This window comes from Bison bison, unplaced genomic scaffold, assembly GCF_000754665.1.
Source record: "Bison bison bison isolate TAMUID 2011002044 unplaced genomic scaffold, Bison_UMD1.0 scf7180017864527, whole genome shotgun sequence".
NCBI classification, from domain to species: Eukaryota; Metazoa; Chordata; class Mammalia; order Artiodactyla; family Bovidae; genus Bison; species Bison bison.
Genome location: NW_011495078.1, coordinates 258,044 through 258,455, shown reverse-complemented (window position 1 = coordinate 258,455; position 412 = coordinate 258,044). Strand labels below are relative to the sequence as shown.

Sequence of the window (412 nt, the reverse complement as noted above, 5' to 3'; positions counted from 1 at the left end):
CCTTCCCCCCCCCCCCCCCGAGGGCCACATGGCCATGTGGACGCGCCTCAGAGACAGTGTCCCGGGTTTCTGTGGAGGGCCAGTCACATAGGCAGTCTGCCTGGCACAGACCCAAATTCCAGACTCCCAGAGGAAAGCAGGTGTGGGCGCTAAGGGCCACTCCTACCACTTGATGGTGGCAGGAGCCCTCCCCAGCCCAGGTCCCAGGCGCCAGCCGAGGGCCAGCCTGTCAGCAGCTTCCCAGGCCTGCAGTGAGCCCTTCTCTGCAGCCATCACGTCCAGGGTCATGCAGGTGGTCACAGGTCCAGTTCAGACCCAGGCAGCTGGGCTTCAGAACTGCACTGCCCCAAGTGAGACCAGGTCAGTTTTGAGGGACTGGCGGGGTTGTGGGCTGATGTGAGAGGTTCTCGCC

General features: G+C 64.1%; 1 protein-coding gene across 1 annotated transcript in view; it reads right to left on the bottom strand.

Moving 5' to 3' along the window:
• LOC104982193 (patched domain-containing protein 3-like) overlaps positions 1–412 on the bottom strand; it is a 66,316-nt gene that overhangs the window by 56,731 nt on the left and 9,173 nt on the right.